Source organism: Cataglyphis hispanica, chromosome 10 (genome assembly GCF_021464435.1).
Source record: "Cataglyphis hispanica isolate Lineage 1 chromosome 10, ULB_Chis1_1.0, whole genome shotgun sequence".
In the NCBI taxonomy this organism is placed as follows: domain Eukaryota; kingdom Metazoa; phylum Arthropoda; class Insecta; order Hymenoptera; family Formicidae; genus Cataglyphis; species Cataglyphis hispanica.
In genome coordinates, this window is record NC_065963.1 from 3,116,467 (window position 1) to 3,143,142 (window position 26,676).

Below are 26,676 nucleotides of genomic sequence, written 5' to 3' on the forward strand. Positions count from 1 at the left end.
CAATATAGTAATGCAACGAATAAATTAGAAGCGTTGAAAAAGCATTTGTTCATACAATGGAATTACTAATATAACATTATAAGAGAATTATATCATCGAGAATATAATTTCTTCTTTATTCTCTTTTTTGATTCACGTTATCAGAAATCTAATATGAGAAGTTGTTTTATTAACAACTCTAATTAAATTCTACGAAACACTTTTTCGTATGTTATTGATGATTCCGTTGCTAATTACTTTTTCATTTTTTATAATATTAAATATATAAAGCACATTATAAGTATTAAATAGTAATAGTAATATTTAATAATGTAATAGCTCATTTTACAATTTGATAATTTTTTTCTATAATTTATCATTTTAGTATTATATTGCTAAATGGATAAAATATTAAAATAGATCAAAATAATTTTTTTTATATATTCTTAAACTTTTTTATCGCACGAATTATATATTATGATTTATATTTAATTAAAATAATAATAATGAAAGAAAGTTTTTAATCCTCGCAATAACAGTTTCCTTTTCTAATCGGCCCTGGGCTAATTTTCCCTGACTTGTAGCAAATGCAACTCGGAGATAATGGCTCTATATCGATTTTTTCCGGGTCTTCTAAAATTGATTGTAAATCATCTTTTCTCTTTTGTTCAACGAAGTTAGTCTTTCGCTTGGGCATTTTGACTAAGCTGCCTTGGTCTTTTTTCTCGATCTCTCTTTTTCGAGGAACCGTGCAGCACGGTTTATCGATCGACGCGCAACCGCAGCTTGCCTGATCGCGAGATGTCTTCTCGATGTGATACTTTTCGCGCAACGTCTTGCCCTGAATTTTTGCTATACAATCGGGACACAATCTATCGTATGATATTGGACGATCGCTTTTAGGTGGAATAAATGTACGCTTGAACGCAGCAGCCGGAGGCGTTGCTCTTTTCACAGCATCAATCTGCGGTGGGACCTTCATTCTGGGTCTCGTCGACGGTGGCATCGAGATTTTACCGCACTGACAACAGTTGCAGGTTACCTTCCCCCCCATTTCGTCGGACCTCCCGCCATAATTAATCGTTCTAATCTCGCGTTCCGCGTCCGGTCGCGCTAACTTGGCAGCGATCTTTATAGATCGTAAAAGTTCATCTGCGGTCGCTCTCGCGCGTTCATCCTTCACAACTCGTTCGTGGCTAACGCGGCTCGTTTTATCCGTTTGTGATCCGGCGCTGTTGGTCGTGACGGTCGATTGGTCCTTCAAGCGTTTGTAGCTGGGCATTTTTCGGGCAGTTATTTCAGGACGGTAGTCGGTGAATTTGGTGTACGGTGCTTTCATCTCGGCTGGTTTTAAATGTTCGCTAATAAGAGGTGTCGACGGCATACGGGGCGGTTCAACTGAAATCGTTTGCGTGGTTATTCCCACGAGTTCGGTTTCAACGATTTCGGTTTCGATGATATCGGTCTTGACGATTTCCTTGTCTGCGATTTTGGCTTGCATGACCTCGGTTTGAGCGACGCTGCTTTGCATGATCTTGACCATTTCCGCGGTCTGATGAGCTGGTGATGGTTGCTGCTGCAAGTGAAAGAGAAATATATATTCGAAACGTTGGTCGGCCGTTATTAATATACGGGATATAAGATTGCGAGTATATCGGGAAACGGTATTATTGCCGTATTTCGCGCGCGGGCAGAAAGATATTCAATTTATGGAATTTATTGAAATAAAATGATAGAATGTATATTGCAGATGACGTTTACTAACCAGACAACATTCCCCACAGGGTTTCATCGTGGGTGCAGCCTGCATTAGTTCCCTTTCCTTGATTTTCGCTATGATTAAGTACGGCTGTATCAACAATCGAGGATCGATTGGTATTATTGGGATTTCTACCTCGGTCGGTTTTGTTTCAATTTTTAACTCTGCGTCGATGAGTTCAAACTTTTTTTCTTCTTTCATGGGTAATGCAATTTTTGCCGCTATTTTCTCTTTCTCTATGGATGGCATTTCTTCTTCTTCTATTTTTTCGAAAAATTTGATAGACGGTGTAACTACATCCGGCATTTCTTTAATCTTTCTGTCGCTTATTTCTTTTTCAATTTCTACTTCGGGCACAGAAGGTTGTATTATCGTTTCGATGTCTTCTATCGCTTCTATTTCTTTCTTTTCTTCAATTATTTCTCTTATATCTTTATTTGTTGGCACTTTTTTAATTTCTTTCGATATTACATCTGTTATTGATGGTTCTTTTACACTTGGTAGAGATTCTTTGATAGTAATTTTTTCGCTTACTCTGTCTGTTGGTACTTCTTCAGCATCTACAATCAGAAGTTCACGTTCAATTTTTTCTACCTCCATTAAATCCACAGTTGGTGAAACTATCTCTGGTGTAACTTCGACGTCTTCTACATATTTACTTTCATCAATTTCTTCCGACACTGGTAATCTTTCATCTACTTTTTCTTCTACAGCTTCTTCGTTTTCTATTACTTCTTTTATTGGTACATCTTCTACTTCCTCTTCATCTCTTTTTTCCTCCTCAGGTACGATTTCTTCTTCTTTCTTTTCTATTTCCTCAGCGATCAAAATTTGTTCTTCCTCTGTAGGTTCCATTATTTTATCATTTATTACTTTTTCAATTGCTAATTCCTTATCTATCAAATCTTCGAATACTGCGTTTTCCTCAACTTTATCAACTTGAGGTATTTCAGCTTCTTTTGTAATATCTACAATTTCCTTGACTATCTCTTCTTCAGCTTCCTCAATTTCTATTTTTTCGATCTCTATTTTATGCGGCACGGGTTTACTGTCCGGGACCAACAAATCTTCCTTGACAGGAATTGTGGGATACTCAAAGGAATTTTCTATTGAAACTGTCGTAGGAGGTTCCACGTCAACTGGTATTTCCTCTTTCGTAGGCTCTAATTCAGCTACTGGTTCAGTTGGAGCTTTTACTTCTACTGGTATTTCTTCAAGACGAAGGGACGGTATTAATGGTATTGATTCATTTTTTGTCGGTGGTTCTAACTTTCTGTTTGTCGGTACTATTAATTTGTCTGGTAATTTAGTTTCAATTATTACACTTTCGTTTACTTTTATTTCATTTTCCTCAATCACCTCTTCTCGCTTATCTTCTGTAATTGTTATTATCTTTTCCTCTTCTACTTCTTTAGGCTTTATCTGATAAAATATATATCATTAGATTTATATATATATATATATATATATATATATATATATATATATATATATTTATAAAGAAAGTCGCTTATATAGCTTAAAGTAATCTCTCAAATTTGTCTACTTTTTAATTGTCAAATAATGTGATAAATTTTTTATTGCGTTTATATTTATATATTTATGTATTATATTTATCTATATTATTATTATTATTATTTATGAATTATGGATTACTCTGATCTCTTACCCCAACATGCGCGCCGACTTGTTCGATTAAAATATCAGCATCCTTCTTTACTTCATAACAATCAGGGTGTTTCTAAATGTAAAATGGAACAGATGTATCATTAATATTAATATTAAGAAAAAGAAATATTGCATTTATTATACTACAAATTATTAATATTAGCTAATATGTTAATGCACAATTTCTGTATATTTATATAATTGCAATATTCCTTTCTTTTAATTATATCACAAGTTATATACCGCTGCTGACGTGCGAATTGTATCGATCATGTCGATCCACGATAGGATCGTATCTCGTGGTATGACAATGTCCTGGTCGGTTTTGATCTTTTCTATTTCCAACGCTCTAACGTCAATCGGTATTGTTACCAATTTATCATCCGCAACTTCGTCTAGAATTATCGGAGGCGATACGATTTCTCTAACAGGCACGTCTATGGCCTCTATGACAAGTGGTGGCTCTTTCGCTTCGACATCCTCGATGACGTCTTTTGCTAATTCTTCTGGGAATATCCTATCATCTTCCTCCTCGCGTGCAACTAATTTTTTATCAAGTTTCTTTGGATCTATGCCCAATACGATCAATTCCTCATCTGTCATGCCAGTAGGCGAGGTTACCACATCGTTGCACACGAAATCAGGGTCGCACGGCTCACCTTCTTTATACAGTTCCTCTAAGGAACCTAACTTGGCTAAATATTCCCGAACTTTTTCCGCTTCCAGTTGATCGTTAATAATATCTTCCGGTCGGACAATGATTTCCGCGTCCTCGATTCGCACGAGATCCACCGGACGATCGATCGCAAGATCAACCAGCTCGATCTTCGCCAATGCTTCCTCGTCCACTACTTCGACTATCGCCAATTTCTCGTCCACCGCTTCGAGTTCCACTAAAATTTCCTCGTCCACTACTTCGACTTTCACCAAAGCTTCCTCGTCCACTATTTCGACTTTGGCCAATGCTTCCTCGTCCATTACTTCGACTTTCGCCAATGCTTCCTCGTCTATTACTTCGACTTTCGTCAATGCTTCCTCGTCTATTATTTCGACTTTCGCCAATGCTTCCTCGTCCACAAGTTCGACTATCGCCAAAACCTTCTCGTCCACAACTTCGACTCTTGCCAGCACTTCATCGTCTTTCACTATCGCTACGTCATCTTCTCTGCCGATGGGCCGATGCACGACTCTAGCTTTCACCGCGACTGCTCTATCCGTCACTTCCGCGACGTCGTCTTCGCGACCTATTATGGCTTCGAGTTTCTCGATATTCAGATAGTTCTCGAGTTCCGTTCTGCACGCGGCCAATTTCGCTTGACAATTCTCCAGCGCGTCCTCCAGCTCGCACACGCGAGCCGCCAACTGCTGATTTGCCGCGGTCTTCGTGTCCAGTTGCTCTTGCAACGCGCTTGTCGTAAGGATCCCGTCACCCTCCATCTTCGACCAAAGCTCGTCGGCCTGCTGGAGCGTCTTCATGTAAGCTTCTTCGCGGCGTTCCAGCTCGGCGATGCCCCGCTTTATAATCACTTCGTCCTCCGCTAATTGCTGCAGCTTTTCCAGGCACTGAATATCTTCGGATTCGATAGACGTCACACTGGAGACTCTGCCGAGCAACTTCTGCTGGCACTCTATGTCGCCGCACTCACCGTGACACGATTCGTTCACTTCCATCGCCTTCTTTTCTTTCGCTTCCCGCAATGCTTTCGCTTCTTCGTTCAAACGATCCATCGCGTCTTTTTGTTCCTCCTGAATCCTCCTTGCTTTCTCGAGTTCTTTTTTTCTCTTCTCTAACGTCGCGAGTTTTTCCAACCAAAGAGTTCGCGCTTCCTCCGTCTTTTTCAACGCCAATTTTCTCTCGGCCTCGATCTCTCGGACTCTGCAATCATAATGGCAGCTCGGCGTGCTGCGACAAGAGATTTCTTTCGTGCGTTTCAGTTGCTTCTCTAGAATGCGTCCTATATTGCAGACAGGCGCACCCTGCGACATCTTCAAGATATTCCACACCATCACCGCCGGCATCGAACATTCAAGTATGTCCAGGCGTTTTCGCAAATCATCTTCCATTTTTTCCAATTCGTCTCTACGTTGCTCTTGATTGCCGACTATACTGCAGAAAGGACGTTGACGCATGCACGGTTTGCCTGTTGTTATTACAACATTTTTTTCAGAATTTTTAATCTCGCCTTTTGATTCTTCGCCTTTTGATTCGTCCCGAGACGAATGCATCTTGTCGAGCTGATCGACGGAGGTTATTTTTGTAATCGTGTCTTCCCAAATCGATCTATCTTCTCTCTCGGTGTCATTGACTTCCTTAGAATAGGATTCTGACGCAGTTGGTTTTAATATCCCATTATTCTCGCTCACTATTTCTCTCCGAGAAGAATTCATTTCTTTCATTATGGATTCTTCTGCTTCCGATGTCATTTTGATCGTAAAGATTTTTGATTCAACGAGAGCGTGATTCTATTACTGATGCATTTTTTTGTCCGATAATACGCTCCGATAAAATTTCTTATAAGATCTAATAGATCTGTCTTCGTTGTCTATACAGTTTTCTTTCGGATTGTCCAGCTAAAGATTTAATGATATCCTCGAAATATTTGAGTATGCCGCGAATTTAATCTGCCCATTAAAACGTAAGTTAATTCGTTTTTATTATATCTTTCAAAAAATAACCTACCAACGTATATAATAAAATAATAAAACGTATAATTGTAATTGCAAAAATTTATATTTGCAATTATAAAATATACATCTGTTTGTACAGTCTCTTTGTCATTTTCGTTACAAATTTTATTGCACGGTTAGCAATTTCACGCGATGCGTGATCGCGAAATGATTTTTTTTTATTTTTGTGCTTGAAAAATGTGTTGAAAATATATTTCATTGATCGTGTGTTAAAGGATTTAATACGGGATTTTTAGCGCGCTTACCTGGCCAATTATTCACTCTTGCGTCGTCGTATACATACATTATCTTTGTTAAATCATGTCTCGCGACTTGATATATACGAGATTACGCTTAGCACTCGTCCGTCGCGCGAATCACATATCACATTTTCGTCGAAAATGCACCATCAATTTTAGATAGGTTCCAATGCGGCCAGGTTCTGTCGGCGGATTGCCACGAATCGAGATTTGTCACATGGTATGTGCGATTACAGCTTTCGATATCCTTCTATCACAAATCTCGTCACTCCCAATCGATATGTCATCGATACGAACATATCTGCATATCTATGAACTATCTTGAGTATACTGACATATGAAATGCTAATTAAGATCACATTACTTTGTCAATGTCTTCATTAAGACGAAATCTAACTTTTCGCATTTATTACTCAACAAAAATATTTTTGCAACTCTTATATATTTCGGATTCACTTATTTATTTAAAATGTCATAAAATATGAAATTCATAGAAATATTAATATTGTAATGTTTTCTACACATTTTACTAATACATATATCTTCTCGTATGTAAATAATATATTTCTTGTTAAAATAAACCTTTATTAATAAATCATATCAAAAGAATTTGATGAAGAGTACTTTACAATTTTCATAGAAAAATTTTACATTTTTAGATTAACTTGTTTGAGAACGTAATGAAAAATGTAGTGTATATTTCGTTATCTCTCAATTTGAGAGAAGTATGATAGTTTCCGTATTTAATGAAACTTTTCAAGATAGTTTGTCTGGGCAAACTTGCCAAGATGAAACGTGCTTGAAATGATTTATGAGTAAATCGAAGATTATTAAAGTTTTACAATATCCCAATCTAATTCTTTTTTCATCCAACGATGGATTATCGGGATAAAACTATACTTTTTATATTAAGACATAATCTCACATAAATTGTTACAGAATCAGGATTTTCTGTTAATTTAGAACTTTCTGATAATGAATTTCTCTTATAAAAACTGTATTAAGTAACTTAATCCAATTTTTATAATCTAATGAATTTTTTTTTTTTTGTAATTTAAAAGTGTTCTCAAATATATATTTTGTTTAATTTTTTTTTAACTATTTTTAATCGAAATAAAATGTACAAAGCAATTAAAGATATATTACAAGGTAAATTATAGGATAAAATTATTTTATTTTCTATTAATATAATAATAATAATAATATATTATATAATATTTTAATATTTTGTTTTTAACAAAATATACACAATAAAAAAAAAAAAAAACTATAGCAGCAATAAATAATAATTTAAAATTTTTAGCCAAGATGATTAATGTCGTTATCAATCTTACTATTATGAAACGTGTCATTTTAATAATTTTTCTTAGCGATTAACGTAATAGTTTTGAAGTTAGCTCGTTTAACATGACGATGCAAAAATTTCAATACTCGACATATCGAAAGATCTGAGATATCGAACCAACACAGAGCGACCTTTACCTAACGTAGGAAATTACTTATCTGTATTGAATAATACGAGCTTCGCGCGCGATATAACAGCCTTTTCAGCCTAAAGTACACATCGATTTTTACCCCGTTATAAGAGTGGCGCAGAATAGCGTTCAAGGATAACCCTGAGTAAATCCGGAAAAGATCACTATATATCTCAGGTTTTATCAGGCAAAAATCCGTCTGAATAACGGGTTGACTTTACCTACTCTCGATTTTCTCTGACGCACTCTCTCCGTCTCTCTTTCTCCATCCTCTCTCTCTCTCTCTCTCTCTCTCTATCTCTCTCTTTCTCTGACCTGTCTCTTTCTCTGACCTCCCCTGCGTCCTTTACAAAATCAATAGCGTCGGTGTACCAAGCTTACGCTGGAGGAAAAGGCAAAATTCGACACAATCGAAATCGCAGATGAGAGAATACGAAGTTCTCTTATTTCACCTGTGAAAGCCTGCTGCTGGGACGTTTGACCGAATAAAACTCTTTCTGAGAGTCAATATAATCTCGTTTGATTAACAAGAAGTTTCAATTGATTCCGAACTTTGGGGGAGGAACTGTGCTTTTTCAATCTAAAGAAAGATTTTCGCGATTAATCGCCGCCTGGCATGCTCAATGCCCGAGGAACTTCACAAACTGCGTTAAGCATTCGCGGAAACTTCACAGAATTGCGTGGAATATTCCGAGTATATATCCGCGAATTATGCTCACCTAGCCGCACGAAGTACCAATGACTTCAATAATTTCAGTAAATTGAGTTTTAAGTACACAGATTCGTAGTTCCAAGTTTTCCTGACTTTACGTAAAGCATTTCGCAGCATTTATGTATTTGTCTTTAATAATGAGTTATGCTAGTTATGAAATATTCTATATAAGAAGATGATTTTATACAATAATCATCTTTAATAATATACTAAGAGCTATAATTATAAAAAGATATATTATCGAGAATATAATTCAAATGTTTGAAGGATTTTGACTTATATGCTTTGTTTTATGATATCTTCTATTGTGTACCCTGCTTTTGTATGCATTTAGTCTTTTTTCCAATAAAAATTTTGTGACTGAATGTATCAATATCAAATTCTTAATCGATTTTATATCCATTGAAGTTTCTGATTTCCCCGGAGAATCACGCTCCAAAAAAAATGTATTGCCATTCCATAAAACTGCGAAAAGAGAAGATTTTCGTGACGAATTTAAAGTACACAAGATTACCAGGTATATGTATATAAATTTTTGTATATAAACGTTCGCGTTGAAAATTCATTTTTATCAGATAAAATTTTATACAATAATAATAATTAAGCAGTTATTTACGTGTGAAATTAATTTATATTTAATTATAAAAAATGTTTAGAGCACTTCAAGAAAAATTTGGAAGAACATTAAATAATTTCTGTTAAAATTGATTTTAAATATATGTAATATATTTTATTCTCTTCAGATTTAAATCCAAGATGCTTGATATTAAGTATGAAAAATTGATCTTATCGAGAGTTTCGATTGCATAATAAACATCTTTGAATTCGTAGAATTTGCAGTTAAAAAGAAAACATATCTTATGTGATATGTTGATTTCTCATACATATGTTTCATATTCATATATATATATATATATATATATATATATATATATATATTTATATATATTTATATTATATACGACATAGCGACGAGTGTAGGGAATATATCAAGGCATTTCAGCTCGCAAGAACTGGAAATTTTTTTGACCGCTTGAATGCAGACGAATCTCTCTCTCAAAAGTACTAGACTTTCTCTCGTCTTGTTTCCGGCAGTGGCTGAGAGATATACAAGGGTATAGAATCCGATTATTCAAATAATTCTGTCTTAGACAGAATACTGTCGTCTGTGGCGAGAAAATCGACCCCTTTTTCTTCAACTTCTTAACGAGTTTTCCACTCCTTGAAGTCGACAATTTTTTTAATGATCAAACTATTGCGATATTTTTGCAGATACTCTTCCACGTTAACATCCTCGTAAACTAGTCTCACATTCAGTCATTTAATTAAATGAGTGTCAAAAATTTTTTTGTCATTTTTTTATCATTATTCCTTTTTTTATCAATATTAATCAAATATTAATATTATTATTAATTAAATATCCTTCATCATGTGTTCTGTTTGTTTAGTTTGTTGAGGGAATTTTACAATACAATATAGCTTTGAAAAAAATGTGAGCAATTTATTAATTTTAAATTTAACAATCATTTTAAAGCAATTAACATAATTAAAAATTTAGATTTTTATTCTCTTGAAGTTTAATTTTTTTAAAATTTTCTTTTTTATTATTCAATATATCACTCAATTACATTTTCCACTTATCAAGGAAAAATTTCTCTGCTCACTGATTCGCAAATTATTGATTGCCAGTATGAAATAAAATCATTGTAATGTAAAAATATATTACTAGCATGGAGATCGTTCAATTCTCGTTGCTTTGTTTAAGCGTTTTTCGATATCATGCTTTGGATTGATACCTTCCGAAAAATTTCTCGACGTCGATATGAAATTCCAGAAGCGTTTATTTATTAAGATAATCCTTATACAACGATTCGTTGGTGAAACGGTAATCATTCGTTTTTTATCGGAACGGAAATAAGCCAACACTGTCGTTGAAGATTCAATTTGACGTTTCTTACATTGGCATTTTGATTGGAGGACTCTTTAGATTTTATGCGACCAACTAAATTTAAGAAATGATTGGATTGAATTTAGAAAAGGCTCATTTTAAGATGCTCTCCCTCTTTCCGATAAAACTTCATACAATCTCTCTTAGAGAGATAAAGTCTAATAAAATATTCTTTACAAAATACGTTTATGACAATAAGATCGTATTATTAAGGATGGACATTTGTACAAGCTAAGGACGATCGATATTTTGCGAAATTTCATAAGAGATTATAAGATGCCTATCTGAGGATGAGGATGAGGCCAATGACCGCCGATTCCTATTTATATAATAAAGATCCGGGTTAAATATCGTTTTGTTGAATCACGAACTCATTGACGTACATGCGTGCTAGTTTATTTATCTCCTATTTACGAATTTAGTAACTTTTGTCGCTTTGTCTTGGCGTCTATTTTTCGTCTTCTCTTAAGAGACCGTAGATCAAATTTGCTGTCACGTCCGAAATCCCAGATGGGACTCTACAAGATGAAAAAATAAGATATCTTTTTCCAATAATTTGAGGAAAAGTTTCGGTATCTCTAGACATGAAATAATGTATTTCGAATAATAGATTAAAATATTATAATAATCTTTTCATGTTTAAGATTTTAGTTACAATTTATTGAATAATTTTATTCATATATATGTAGGATTGCATGTTATTTTGAACGGAGATTTAAACGGCTATATTTTTTGATAAATATGAAATAGAAGTACGAGTCATGATGTCACATCATGTTCTACCGGGTAACTATTATTGTTCAACGATTCACGATGATGTAGCGTTGTAACTTAATCAGGACATCTGATCGCGATATCACGGCATATAAAACGTGAGATTAGAAAATTCTGCGCTCTCATTTTTATATACACATTAGAACTAGTTTCCATGCTATTATATTCTCTCCATGTCGTATATGCTGCGGTAATGCTAGCTCTCAGTAACCTTATATATTTGTAATTCTAATGCGTAATATGATGCAAAGTTGAGAAATGAATTGCATTTGTTGAATCGCTTGAATATCTAAATTCATGGTGGCTTAAAATTATGTTAGAAATTAGAAATGTGAAAATTATGAATAAATAAATAAATAGCAAACATTAAAAACATATAATAATAATGAGATATAATTAATAAATTATATAATTGTGTGAGGGGATTCAAACTTCTCTTAGATTCTTAATTGTTTCAAGATTTTTTATTTGTTACGGAAAACTTGGTGCTTTGCCTAGAAATCTGGTATTGCAAAGAATTTTAATTTAGGAACGGAATGGTCAGCGGAATCCACATAATACTCATAACTTTCGACGATGGAAATATGACATGTAATATTTGGCAGCGTCCGCCGGACAAGTAACACATGTGGGCACATAATTAATTCGTCAGATTGAAATATTTAATATCGTCGGTAGCAATAATCCCTGAAATTTTCGCTAAGGAAAAATTGACTCCAGTCCAAGTATAAATTCGTCAAAAACAGCTGTTATTACATTTTCTTTCTAGAACGCGTAAATATGGATGTATATATTATACATAAATTTCCTATTTCTTTCTATTTTATAAATATTAAATTGACAGATGATTAGGGACGAAACATGCCTTGCAAAGATTAATTAGGCTGATATAAATGCGATAGGTTTTGATAACATCGATAAAGTTTTCCTGAGTTTTTGCGATAATTGCACAATTTAATTATTTAATATTTAATATTAATATTTACTATTTAATTTTACTTTCTCATAGAGGAAGCTTTGTTTTCATGACAAAATTCTTTTTCCAGTTTTCTAAGTCAATGTGTTTAGAATTTCCAAAACTTCGAAAAATCATATTTTTTTAAAATGTCCGTATGTTTGTGTGTATGTATAGAATGTTCATTGTACAACCTCTAACCTTCCGCAATTTTTGAGATATCGGGCTAAATTTAAAAAAATGAATAGAGTATATATCATTTTTTATCATTAAAGAATGATTGGTATTGAATTTAGTGAGGGTTGGTGAAAGGATTCATTTTTCATAAAATTTTGAATTTTTTGAGAAATGTTTGTACACGCTGTAACTTTCGCAAATTTTGAGATACCGTATTACATTTTTTTATATAAATAGAATATTATAAAAGGCTAGGTGGTATTGAATTTGTGATGATGAGTTTTCTTCATTGAGGCTTCCTCATAGAGGAAGCCAAAAACCCTCTTGCTCTAAGGAGCTTAAGCTTTGTGAGCGAAATATAAAATGATAAGGAAGCAATGTGCAAGTTTCTAATTTGCACAATTTTCATCTCATTTTATATTATTATGCGATAATTATATACAATCTTCCATGAAAATCAATACAAACTTGAAAATTAAATAATTTCAAAATTTTTAAGAGAATTGTGCTCAAGTTTTGTACAGAAATTCAAAAGAAATACAATAGTAGAATAATCCACGAAATTGTCAATTGCCTTTGTCAATGTTTTGACAGAAGACACATACATCCATCCTTAAGGGCAGTACATACGGCAAATTTTGTCGGGCCGATAAACCGAGACACACGGCGAGTATGTCTGCCTGGCACAAGATTCCGGAATCATATCTCGCGTGTGCAGGAAAGCTCGGCCCCGCGTATAATGACGCAAAGGTGCATCGACGCGATTCCGTTCCCTTAAAGTATGTAGGTTAGACGTGACGTCATGACCCGCCTTGTGACGTGCACCCTCGAGTGAAATATGCAGCGATGCACTCGAGCATCCCTCGTACCCTCGCGGTCATTGGCACCAGACACAATGAATCGAGCCGAGGCCAAAGCGATGTCAGCAGGCGGCGGCGAGCTTTAAAGCTCGTATTCATCTGCTCTTTCCCTCTTCTCTCTCTCTCTCTCTCTCTCTCTCTCTCTCTCTTTTTTTTTATGTATTCTGACTATCCTTGCCGCGCGCACGTACAAGTTTGTCCTCTGGTGTAAAGGCACTTTTACACGCTCGTTCGCCGCCGGCTGGCAAATTGTGTTTCAAACTGTGCAAAGACCGCTCTTTTTTTTTTTTTTCATCGTTTCCATTTTTCTATAACCCATGCGTTGTAAAGCCGAACGCAATTTCTTCCCCCGGGGATAATTCCGTCGACGTGCACGGCGAAACCATTCATCTCGATCGAAGGAAATGTCATAGCCATCAAGAGATAATGCTTCTTTGAACGAGAGAGAAAATTTTTCGAGGATCAATTTTGAAATTTATTTTGAATTAAATTTATACACGTATATACATAATATGCCTGAATTTATATTTAAAATACATTTGTAATAAACGGGTCATATAAATGATTAGCGTATCAATATGTATTAGGGATCGTTTTATTCTTTCAGCGAAACAGAATTGCCAGTTTTATATGAGACGATATAAAGTATCGTTTGCGTGATAAGTTCTACACACTTTCCATATACATTATCGATTGCTATATAGTCACGTAATAAAAACAGCGCGCGTCGAAGAGACGATGCTCAATACTTTATGAAATTTCGCCGACGTGACGACCTGCAGTATTGACGGACATTCTATTTCTACTTTTGTTCCGTATTGAAATACTACATGGAATGTTGAAATTGTTGTCTGTCGCGCATCGATATATACATATATATATATATATATATATATATATATATATATATATATATATATGTATGTATATATGTATATTTGCACATTTAATAAAAACAATTTTGATGGCTTTATCGCGCGAAAGCTTTTACGTTATTATCATAGTGTATCTTGATCGATAATCGGTTATTCTTTCTTTTTTTTTAGAACACTTTTCGGGACGTGACGAAACTAATTTAGAAATTCGATTTTTCGACCAATAACGATTACTGGTTGCAATCTCCGCGATAAAGTTCAGTCGATATTGTACCTGGCCTTCGCGTTTCGCCACTCGCTCGAGCATAAAATATGCGATTGTGCGCCGTTGGTGCGAATGAACGTGTTAGAAGGCGCTTCCGCCTCCAGGACTTTTTAAGAGTTCACAATTTTTTCGATGACGCTCCCTTTTCGCCAGTAAAGTAGTCCAACTTCGCCAGATTGTTCAAGTTGAACATTTTATTGCAAATTGTATCATACGCGATGATTAATTTAATTTACATTTATTAAAGGGTGCGCGAAAGTCGTGCGCGTACAAGTTTTCTGTTATCTAATTTAAAGATAAAACTACATGAAAGGTAACACACTTCCGATTTTATCGCCACTTAAATATGTTATAGGCGAGGTTCTTCTGAGTAATTCCCCGCAAGAAATAAGTGGGGGATGGCATTGGTTTAGGGAATATAACAAATTCAAGTTTCACAGCTTTAATACTGTTTCTCGGGTCTTATAAAGTAATATTCGAAAAAGGGAAGTTTGTGTACGTTGTATTTGATGTAGAGAAAAAACGTGGGAAAAGGGTTTGTTTACATTTGCGGGATAGGTACACAATCATGGATATTTTGTCAATAATATATTTCACTTATTTCACGCAGTTCGTTAACATCCTTCAACATGCCACTAAACGAATTTGTGAGTTTCGTCTTAAAAAATATTCTTTATTGAATAATGTGAGCGGGGGAGGAGCAGAGCCTCTACATCCCCACCCCGAAAAAATTTAACTTAATCCAATTTTACTTTTAAAATTGAAAATAGATCTGGATTAGATTGGAATTTTTTCGGATTAGATTAGGTATGTGGGGTGCAGGGGCAGATGCCTCTCTCTCGCCCACGTGTAAATATCATGAGCAATTTTTTTTTTTAATAAAAAAATGACGGATTATGTACATATATAAATGTCAAACTTTAATTTGTTATATCTTCTAAAAATCAATGCCACCTTCCACTTATTTCTTGCGGGGAATTATTCAGAAGAACCTTCCCTACAACATATTTAAGTGGCGATAAAATCGATAAAATATTATCTTTTATGCAGTTTTACTTTATGCAGTTTTTATGCAATTTAAAATACTTATTTTATTCTCAAATTTCAAAATCACTTTCACATATTTTAAAAAGCGAGGATTATTGCAATCACATAAGATGTAATGTTAATGATGGGGAAAATTAATGTACACTCGTAATGTAATATTTATGAAGAGCGATTTACTTCTCCCGTGTCTGTAGTTCAACAAACCCTATATCGTTCGTCCAAAACGTAGATAACTGCGTGATCTCTAGTGATGTATCTGAAATACCCGTTGCTGAGATGAAGTTGTTGTGGGAAATTCCTGCGGGTATACTTCGTTATTATCGTGTGGCTATGTAATATTCAAAGTCCCGGTAATCATCATCGTACTCGCGTTGTTCGATAGCTTCGCACAATTATCGTAACGTGCGTTGTTACGGTTAATTGTCGCGATGTTTACATACGAGGTCGTTAAACTCGATAAAGTAGACGGCACCGAGTTTTTCTCTTGTCAAATCGTTGATCGTAAATACGTCGGATCGAAAAAGATATCGCGACTAATAACGTTATACTTAGCGTAGAAAAATCGCTCAACCATAGATCACAATGAATTTTTAATTTAATTGCAACGAGTAAAATGATTTGTTAGAAACTGTCATGAGTTATATTTTTGGTTTATTTTTAAATCAAGTTAATTAATTTGTGAACATTTAAAAAAGAATTTTTTTTTTTTGTAATTATGAAAATTTTTTTAATATTCTTGTACTATATATGAATTGTATGAATTGTTTGTAGGTGACAAATTGAAATTATAATGATAGACTTCTTCGTTGTTATGTTTAATTGATTCTCTGTGTGGCAACTTGAACGTTCAAAATACGTCGAATAATACGAGCGTCATTTATCATGCTTAGAGACTAACTGATTTTCGATCCTGTCTTTGTACGAGACAGGTATCCGCATGAACAATATCAGAACTAACGTCGTCTGTTTAACTGGTCTATTGTGCTTCAAGTCGAGCTGAGAATACGTCGAATAACCCGCTTCGTCTCTCTTGTTTAGAGACCAAATGACTTTCGACTGTGCCTTTGCGCAAAACAGAGATTTGTGCGAGTAATATCGAAGTCTTAACAGAGACGAGGTAATGAATTTAGAGAGTTTACAGGAAAATCAGAAAGCTAAATTGAACTATCAAACTCACACGATAAGAATTTCTCATTTATATATATGTATATATTAATTAATTAATTAATTTATTTATTTACATATATACATATGCACATATAAATAAGAAATTTTTATTTTTTAGGTCCATAAATATCGCTACTTTAACGTGCTCAGCGTTGATAAATTGATCATTATCATGTATTATAGTTCATAAACTATGTGTGAGTGTGATATGGATCATAGTAATATCAGAAAACACACACACATATATCATCTCACATGTTGTGAATATATCATAAAACTCCCCTCAAAAAATAGTGAGACAAGAACATTTTTCTTTTTCTCTTACGTATATTTTTTTATTTATGTGCAACACGGATATTAAGAAAAAAAAAAATTTTTTTGACAACAGTTATTTTTCCGAAATGATAAAAGAATTGAACGCAAATAATACTGCGTATTCTATTCTATGCGACTGTGATAATCGTATCTAGTCATGCAAGATGCACGAATTGTCATTAAATAAAGTGATACAAGCGATATAATAACATTTTATTGATATTGCCACCGACAAGAATCATTTTTCCACATTTAAAATGCGTAGCTTTTATCATTTTGCAATCAGCATTTCAATGCATCAAACGTTAATAATTTAAAATCTCGAGTCCAATTGAGACAGCCATTTTATATATATTTAAAGTAAAGTGACATTGATAGAGTTTTTAAATTAAAATAGAGAATTTTAATATAGAGAAAATAAAGTTCGTGTTTATTATTTAACAGCTGTATAATTAAATTATCATCTCTATCTCAATGTGTGTGTGTGTGTGTTTTGTATTCATTAAAATCATTTTCATTAAAACTTCCTATTTTAGAGATGTCTATATTTTAAGAGCGTTTCAGATACATTGAATGAGAGAGAATTTAATATCCTAGAAATTGAATTTTGCCTAATGTATGTTTAGACATATCTGCACGGTATACAAAACCAATGCGTGCCAAGCACCCATCACCATATAGTTCATATTTATCTCTTTGTGTCAACTATATTGCCTCATTTACACGTTGTATTTCGAACACTAATCGTCTGTAATTATCTATTTATGCAAGCCTTTTGGTATATCTTCATATATTTTCACAGAGATAATGTTTTCTTTATATGAATACGTTATAAGTTGACAAGCCAAGTGATCTCTTTGAAAAACACAAATAAAAGTTAAAATCATATGTTGCAAAGTTATATTTTGTTTAATAAACATAATTTTGTCCTTTATTAATGAATCGTATTATATTGTTGTTGTATTAACGTAATATTTTAGGAGTATAATATATTAAAAGAATATACCTCTCACTAATCCTTTAAGAAGCTTAGCACTTTCTCTACTTTATCTAAAAAGGTTTACTTAACGTCCTCAAACGTTCGAGCTGAGAGATTTCATATTATGTGCAAAACCCTTGCAAAATTAATCCTATCTACTTCTCAAGCATTTCCTAAAAACGCGAGAAGGAAGCTTTCAACTTCTTGATTGATCCGATAGTGTTATCAGGACGGTTAAGCGAATCGCAGAAAATTGGATCAGCTGGCGCGAAATCACGCTGATCGAATGTAACGTTCGATGTGACCCGATTGCAGGATATATCCTCGCAGGATAGGTAATCTGACCTGCTGGAGAGGATGCACGCTTACATCGCACGGCTAATGTTTATTACCTGACGTCCTACTACCGGTGGAAGGTCTCCTCGCCGGAGGGTGGTTGTGTTCGCGGGTCCGTCCGTTCGTTCGTTTGTCGGTCCGGCCGTCCTTTCGTTAGGTTCGTTCATTCGAGGTATAACGACGATAGGGGAAGTTGGTCGCCATGGCTACCATGGAGGGGTTTCGATGAAGGAGTTTGGGGGATCGATGCCGCCAGTAGCGTAGCATCAGGTGGCTTGAGGTCGCTCGGCCAACCCCTTCCGGCGGAGGCGTCCAACAAGTGGGGCTCTCCGGTAGGGTGGTTGGCTCTGTTGCCGACCAGCTGGATATATCATGTGACACGTATAGGTCGGGAATTCTTTCTAGTCTTCCTAAGCTAGCATGACCTCGGTTACGTACACTTGATGTATTTCCGCAGATAACCGGATGTTCCGATGACATTTGTCAAAAAATGAGTTTATTTAATATACACGCCTTCTTGAAGTGGATGCCATTTATACATCTTAGCAACCAGAATTTTTTTTTTTTTAATAATTTTACACCGGTTTTAAACAGAGGTTAAAAACCTTGGAAATGTTAATAAAATAGTTTGGATTTTTTCAATTTTAAAATAATGGACTTATTAAATAATTCCGTCACTATAAGAAATGTTTTATACATGATACGAATTAATGGCTAGATATGATAATATGATAATGATAAACCATGATAATAGACAGGCTTAATTAAATTATGAATCGTTGTTCGCGAAATTACGGACCGTGCGAATTCGAATTTAATTTACCGCTTGATACTTTCTCGCATTACTGTGAGCAATTGTTTTTTTCCCCGCGGGAGAAACACCCCAGTAGATTATAGCAATAAGCCAATAATCTCATATAATTACGTTGTTAAAAGTATACTTTATATTATACAGATAGGTACATTATTTAAGTCGTTATTTAAGAAGAGTGAAAATGAAATGAAACGCCTTATACTAAAACATTATATTAAAACATTATATTTTATAATATAATATACCATTTTGTTTTTTTTAATTTTTTTTTTAATATATTTTTTAGATCCATTAAAAATAGTAATGTATGTATAGCACTTCTTTTACAAATTTTGACACATGTAACTAATAAATCTTTTAATAATCTGATTTTGAATTTTTATAAGAAATACATACGTCTTTAAGAAACATTCCAGGCTAGGTTATTGATATTCGCGAAATGCATTTCAGATATCATGCATTCCATTACCTGGACTCTGCATGCATACTAAATCGAGCATTTAATGACCATTCTAATTACCAGGCAAAGAATTATATTAGTACCTTTTGGAATACTAACATTCTCATTATTTCAAAATATAATAAAGGAAGAGAGGAATTTGTACTTTCGTCTCCTAAATTTCTTTTTTTTTCTATTTTTTTTTTATTTTTTCAATGAAATCAATTCATCAAAAATAATAATCATAACTACAGATTCCTTAAGTTGAGAAACGAGAATTTTTATTTGTAGGATCATTTAAAAAATTTTAAATAATAATTTGTTATTTTTATAAAAATGTTATTGCAGAATCTCTTGTTGGATTAAATTTTGCAACAGCATACGAATGATAATCTAAGTTTAACTGAATTCTACTCAGACAACCGCGAGAAATACAATTAACCCTTTCGGTACGGAGGGGCTGGCCGCGGTTATACATTCGTGGGACGAGGAAGTTTTCCACGAGAGGGGTTGCACTCTACGGCGGCGTAAGCCGCGAAAACGTGTTTTGCAGCATTCATAGAAATTTCGTGCGTGATTGACACTAAACTTTTCATTCGGGCCGCGACAGGCATCGGTGACTGATGCGGCATTTAACGTCTTTAAAAACATTTCTAAAATGTTTATACTGCTTTGTCGTAACCTACACATATCCTCAGCCAAAATCAGATTTCGACGGAATCTTATCTCGCGGATAAGAAGGAAAGACAGACAAAACAGGCATAGCGCTTAACGTTTTAAAATCATCTATTTCTTCATAATACATTAATTAAAGAGAATGGAGTTGATATAAATAATATGTTTCAGTATTACAAAATTAAAATAAATAACAAAACTAAGGGTATAATATAATAAATTACAAAGCTAATAGTGCAACTTGGTGTGATAGATTTCGAAACAAGGAGAAACGCACAAGCCCACATTGCATTGTTCACACTGATACATCGATTCACGTCTCACACCACCAGCCGCACATACAACGCATCTTCGTTTTCGATTTTTCTTCTCCGACTGGTATATTGAAGGAAAATGTCTCCCTGTGAGCCTTGTAGGATAATTATTCCCTGACCTGCTGCATCGATGATGTTCATGATTTTTGTGATATTCGTGTAAAATTTCTTTGATCAGCTGAAGCTGAAATTTCGCCATTGATATTTGTATTTTTGTGGTGTCCTTATATAGACAGAATGCGTTCCAGACGCAAATATCAATCAAGTGGAAAAAGTATTTCCGATACCATTTTAAACTTTTGCGAGTTGCATCGATAGTACTTATCACCATATCTGATTTGTCGATTATGCCCATTGAAGAATTATAATCTATTACGCATTTTGGCCTTAGAATAAATTCATTTTTTCTTGACTTTTTGGTACTTCTGCAAACTCTTCGTTATGGATAGTAGAAAGCATATAAAATTCCTTTCTGTCAGACCATTTCATTGCCAATAGATTTTCAGATGAGCGGAACACTGCCTCTCCTTTCTTCAATTTATCATTTATCTTCGGCATATCTTTTCGTCTTTTCTGCACTGTGCCACAGGCGTTCGTACCTTTTCGTGGAGTAGATTAAACAATGTGGGACTTGAAAACCAGTTGTCCAGATAAACAGTATGGCCTTTGTTCAGGAAAGATTGCAAAAGCGACATTACAATGTTCCCTGGCTTGCCAATATATGGATATTCGGTAGTTACAGAAGTACTAGCCCCACAATAAATAATTATATCTTGGATATAACCTGTTTTGCAGTCACAAAGAAGGAATGATTTTATCCCAAATCTACTGCGTTTCGAAGGGATATATTGCTTAAAAGACAGACGGCCTTTGTAGAGGAGTAGGCTTTCGTCTATACATAATCTTTGGTATGGCTGAAACGCATTGCTAAATGATGTTCTTAACATTTCCACTACTTCATTTATTTTGTGTAAACGATCAGTAGTGTGGCCGACTATATCCGTAAAATGCAACATTTGCAATAATGAAAAGTAGCGATCCCTACTGATAATTACACTAAAAATATCGCTTCGGAGAAGCTTATCTTTAGACCAGTATTCCTTTAAGGATAGCTTTTTGTTTCGCGTCATTAATAACGACGCAGCAATAAAACAATATAATTCATCCACATCCATCCCTTCTGAAACGTCCAAGTAATCCCTTTTAAGCTGTCGACACCAGTATTTGTTTGTTTTTCCACAATAAATTTAACTAAATCTTCAGAAAAAAGCTGTCGGAAGTAATCTAAAATTCTTGACGAACGACCTAAATTGTTCCCTACTAATCCCGAATGATGTGGCGTAAAACTATGAATTTTTGGACTATGTTTCTTAGATGTCCATTTTATGCAAGAAGGAGTATCAAATCGTACTTCAGGCATTTCTGCTTCTTCGGACTCCGAGGTGCTAAGTACACGTACCGGATTGTTTCTCCTCCTTTTTCGAAATGCTAATAAATATTCATTTTCTTCTTCAGAATCACTTTTTGAAGCAATGATTTTCTTTGTCCATTGTGCTCCTTTCAAACGTTTTACACTCATCCTGGGGGAACTAAATTCAAATTGTAAAAGTCATACATTCAAAAATTAACAATATAAACAGACATATCAATTTGTTTTCGTAGCTTATCTATAAAGCAGCTAACGTAGCTAAACCGTATCCCGACGATTAGAAAAGCCGGGAATTTTAAACACAGAATAGTAAAGTAATGCGTACTATAGAGAGTAATCATACCCACATACTTTACGTGGGTGCCACTAGGCGGCAGTGGTAGCACCCACATAACTTTCTGAGGATGCCGCCAATTGGCGACGGTAGGATCCAGAAAATGTTTAGTGGATGCCGCCAATTGGCGACGGTAGGACCCAGAGAATGTTTAGTGGATGCCGCCAACGGGCGGCAGTAGTACCGAAAGGGTTAAATCCGAATAATCTTTCCGTCGTCGTTGCGTTGATTAAAATCTCAGTTTCTCTCTCTCTCTCTCTCTCTGTCTCCCATTGTCTTTTACACACTACCTTGTCGTACGCGAAATCCGCAATACACATTTTGCATATTTGAAGTGCGCCATGCAGGTTTCATTGCAATTTCCCTTGTGTTCTATCTCTCTGGCCTGCCCTCAGGGTAGCCTTGTTTTTCATGATAAAAAGAATAGGACTAAAAGAAATAGAAAGAGTCTTATCTGCTTTCGTGTACGGATGCTGAACGCACTACTATAGACTAGTAAGAGGGCGAAGAGAGCAGTTTCTGAAAGTACAATTCTGAAAAGTAGATGGGGAAAAGGCTAAGGATCGATGCTTGTGAAGTAAGAGTGAACAAGTGCGGAAGAATACGGTTCGCGTCGAACGCTTCTGTTTTCTATAGATGCATCTATTGCATCGCAATGCCATTTCTCTTATTAGATTTCTTACATTCGCCTTTCCTTCTGATTATTAAAGAAAAATTATTCACGTCATTATTAATAACAAATTTGTTACACTTTGCAATATTGCAATACATTTGAATGTCATAATTTTTAGAAAACTGTAATATTTAAATTAAAAATTTTAATTGTGTAATTAATTGCGAACTTAATAAATGCACTCTATAAAATCTTTTTACTATCTTTCAAACAGTTAAATTTTACGAACGTGGAAATATATAAAATTGAAATTTTGAATAAAATAAAATTAATATAATCTTTGAATACAATATAATATAATATAATATATATAAATATTATATATAAAATTATCAATAACAAGTTTATTATTATACTTTGTCAGATTGCAGTACATTTGCATGTCATAATTTTTAAAAAATTACAATATTTAAATTAAAAATTTTAATCATACAATTAATTGCAAACTTAATAAATACACTCTATAAAAGCTGTTTACTATTTTTCAAAGAGTTAAATTTTACGAACGTGAAAATATATAAAATTGAAATTTTGAATAAAATAAAATTAATATAATCTTTGAATATAGTATAATATACTGTAATATAATATATCCAAATATTATATTTTAAAATGTATAATTATACACAAAAATGTTTAACATGTACAAATATTATAAATATAAAATATATATAAAATAATCAGAAATCATCAATGTAAAAATTTTACCAAATGGTAAACAATTACTATCTGTTATATTTTGAATTGATCTCGGACAATTTATATAAAATAAAATATATATGTTTATAACAAAACAGAAATTTATATAATGTCGATTACATCGCAATTTTCCGGACAAAGGAAATATGAGGTTTTGCAGTGATCGCGTTTGAAGTGTTCTCGTAGCTAGAATGGAAGAATTCCAGGAGCATTTTCAGGATAAGAAAAAAATAATCGCGATATCAAGCTTTATAAAACGACTGTAGCATTCAATCGTGGAAAGTAAATAACAGTACTGACCATTATTTCAGTTTGAAATTTTGTAAGATTATTTGCTCGATGTGTAGCGAACAATTTTGTTAACAAGATTAAATTACACATTATATATACACATTACTTTAGAAATTAAATACGAATAATACATATACGAACTATATGAATTAAATTATAAATGATAATAAAAAGTATGCTTTTTAATGTAGTTATTGTATAATATGCGAGAGAATTTTAATTCTAAAATACTGTTTATTAAAAAAATATCTCACGCTACACGTCTGTAATTTTTATTTCTGCTTGAAACATTGTTTCGCGATTGTATACGCAACAATATTTGAGAGAATTTTTTTTCCATTCTCGTGGCAACATTCATTTGGCAATCAATTCTAATAGACAGATAGAATTGTAGCTCGTGCGAACGAAATTTTATTGGCCGGCGATTGCCATTGAATGACAGATTATCGACACTGATGACATAATTATCGACGCATACGCATCTCTCACTGTTAATAAGCATAAAGAATTATCGCGATAAATGCCAATTTTATTCCGCATGAATTGCAAATAATATGCAAGAAGATTCGCATATTATTTCGCGATCGCAGAGAAGAACGAATATCGACAACGTTTAGCGAAATAAAAATGTATGATTTTTCTCGTTTGAAAGTGATGTTAACGTATAGAGTATCGATGGTATTATCGTTTATAAGCTCGCAGTTAAAAATTATGTCTTGAATGAAATAGAAGTCCGCGTGCGGCACAGATGGCCGAAGGAAGAAACCTTTCGCGTTCCAAAGCTCGCAACGTGCAGTTTATGTGAGAAGTTGTTAGGTAACTTTCTACATTCACTATGCGTATCCGCGAAATATTTTTCACGAGGTACACTGGAAAAATGCGGCTATGAATAAATCTTCTGTCGGAAATAAGAAGTAGCTTGCTTCAAAATCACTTGAAAAAGCATGTGACTTATAAACATTAAGCAAACGTATCGGATCTTGTCACGTTTTATGACGTAAAAAAATTCTAGTATTTATATTATTTTATTGTATTTGTTTGCGTTTAAATTTTTTATGCAAAAAAATATATACACAATAGGAATGTGTAAAGTGAAAAGTGGAATAGCTCGCTTAATATTCTGTTTTAAATTGAATTTACCGTAAAAACACCAAATATTCAGTGACAAACGAAAGGATTTTTATGCAGAATTGCATTACCAGCTTGTAGAACGCACTATTTTATGAGCAGTAATTTTTTTTGTCTTTTTGAATTTGCAAAATTATAGAAAAATGATGTGAGAATATCTTATACAGTATTTCTCTTTCCATTGATTACATGATCGCATGAAAGAGAAATGCGATACGAGAGATAATCTTCATTCATGTGATAAAATGTGATATTAAATGGTTAATCCTTTGCTTTGATGTATTTTCATTACTCGCGAGTTTTAAACTATTCACTTTTTAATCGCGATTTTTTACAGAATGGAAAAAATCCATTAAAAATGTCGCAAGCTATTTTTTTTTTTACTCCTTCATATCGCGCGTATATAATAGTGATAACGATTCTTATCGCCATTTTATTACCTGGGAAAACATTTGCTGGGTGTTCAATTGTAAATTCCATGCGAGTATAAACTAGAAGCTTTCAAAGACTTTTCAAGACTATTGACTCGATGCTGTAAAGCTCGAACAAAAGGAGCAACGTTAAAAGTTTTCAATATATAAACTTGAATTGTAGATCGCGAGCGCCAACTTTTGCGTCATGCATACGCGTCTGTATCCGTATTGATGCATCATTGTTGGAATCGTTTTAAGTGAACGGCTGCGTGCGTCGTTGACTCGAATCGGATAGCGCGGATGTCGATAGACGAGGTATTCGCGACGCGACAGTTATTTTAATTAAGTCGCGTCATGCACGATTACGAAGGTAACGTGAGGGATTTATGTCAGCACACGCCATGTTCATTCTCAATACATACGTCAAGATATTGACGTATATGTCTATCCTATATTAACATATTCTTGTCATAGAATGTCAATTTTAAACTACATAATATTTGGAATTATTATCGGAATATCGCAAGTTTCTTAATTTTCCATCTTCTAATAAATAATTGGTGATACTACAAAAAAGGTAACACATCTCCGATTTTATCGCCACTTAAATATGTTGTAGGAGAGGTTCCTCTGCAAGAATTCCTTGTAGGAAATAAATGGGAATTAGTTTAAAAGATATAACAAAAATTGAAGTTTGATATTAAAGTATATATATGCTATATATTATTTTTTTCATTAAAAAAAATTGCTATGACATTTGCCCTCCATCCTTTACTTGCACCCAACCTAATCCGAAAAATTTTAATCTAATTCAAATCTATTTTTCAATTTTAAAAATAAAGTTGGGTTGAGTTAGGTTAGATTTTTTAGGGGTGGGGGAATAGGGGGAGGGACTCTGCTCTTCCCCTGCCTACGCATTCAATAAATAATATTTTTTAAGACAAGGCTTACAAATTTGTGTAGTTGCATGTTGAAAATTATTAACAAACTGCGAGAACCAGGTGAAACACATTATTGACAAAATATCCATGGTCGTGTACCTATCTCATAAATGTAAACAAACTCTTTTCCCACGTCTTTTACAGTGTACACAAACTTCATTTTTCCTAATATTACTTTATAATATCCGAGAAAAACTGTGAAACTTTAATTTGTTATATAATCCTAAACTAATACCGTCCTCTATTTCTTGCGGGGAATTGCTCAGAAGGAGCCTCCAACTTACAACATTAACTTAAGTGGCGATAAA

At 34.0% G+C, this 26,676-nt stretch overlaps 1 protein-coding gene across 2 annotated transcripts in view; it reads left to right on the forward strand.

Moving 5' to 3' along the window:
• Positions 1-26,676, forward strand: part of LOC126852520 (cAMP-specific 3',5'-cyclic phosphodiesterase) — a 337,802-nt gene that overhangs the window by 92,181 nt on the left and 218,945 nt on the right. The gene's annotated exons all lie outside the window — the stretch shown is intronic.